This window comes from Cynara cardunculus (assembly GCF_001531365.2).
Source record: "Cynara cardunculus var. scolymus isolate 2C chromosome LG 17, CcrdV1, whole genome shotgun sequence".
Taxonomy (NCBI): Eukaryota; Viridiplantae; Streptophyta; class Magnoliopsida; order Asterales; family Asteraceae; genus Cynara; species Cynara cardunculus.
In genome coordinates this window covers 28,262,167-28,263,255 of record NC_037544.1, presented here as the reverse complement: position 1 = coordinate 28,263,255, position 1,089 = coordinate 28,262,167, and positions in this window count along the sequence as shown.

The following is a 1,089-nucleotide window of genomic DNA, read 5'->3' as shown; positions in this document are numbered from 1 at the left end:
CCCTAGTACTTCATTTAGGTTCATCAAGTTTACTCGTGAACAAAAACAGAAGTTGTCTACCTCAGATAAAACTAACTACAACTTTTCTTTCCATCCAGCTGAAGAAAAGTCCACCTTCCTCAGAAGAAAAGAAGTAAAGACCAAACCTTTTTTAAATAAAAAATCTGAACTAGATAGGAAGTTTGCAAAAGCAACCGATGCTAGGACAGAATTTTTAACTACATTTACTTCTTCGTTTTCATCGAATAAAAAGAAGTTTAGACAAACACAACCGAAGCATCMTMTTTGTCARTRTYTWATTCTTTTACAAAACCTGAGGAATCATATGTTGACACATCATTGTCCCTTCACACAACATGTTTATCGATATAAAGGACCCAATGAAAAAGCATATGTACGTACGTGAGAAAGGTTTTTACTCTTTGTTTTAAGTTTCATTATTTATAAAGTAAAACCTTTGAAGCTYAAGTTTGTTCTTGAATGTTCTTATTTTAATCTTGAGTCTTCATAWCTTTCTTTGTAAAATCACTATAATTTGGTTATTCATAACTAGATTATTAGTGTTATTGAGAGATCTGGGATCAACAATTGGTATCAGAGCCTCTTGATTAATTATCCAATCAAACGATCATTTAAAATCTCTCAATATTTTAATCTTCTTTCTTATTAAAAATTCTTTCTTCTTCTCCAAATTTTTTTTCAATGGCTTACTGGAATTCTACTTATAATGTTGGTTCTCTCACAAAGCCTCCAACTCTTCAACGAGAGTATCCTCAATGGAAGATAAGAATGGTAAATTTTCTGGAAGGAATAGATAGGAATCTTCTGCGATCCATACAGGAGGGTCCCTACATTCCTCAAACTCTTGTTCCAAGAGTTCCAGGAACAAATACCACGGCTGAAATTCCAGCATATTACATGCCTAAAGAGGAAAGAAATTGGGACGACGATGATAAAGAAAAATTCGAAACCGACAGAAAGGCCAAAAGACTGATAATCATGGCCCTGCCCAATGAAATCTTTCAATCCCTTGATACATGCTCCACTGCGGAAGAACTCTGGGACGAATTGGCAAGTCAACTGGAAGGA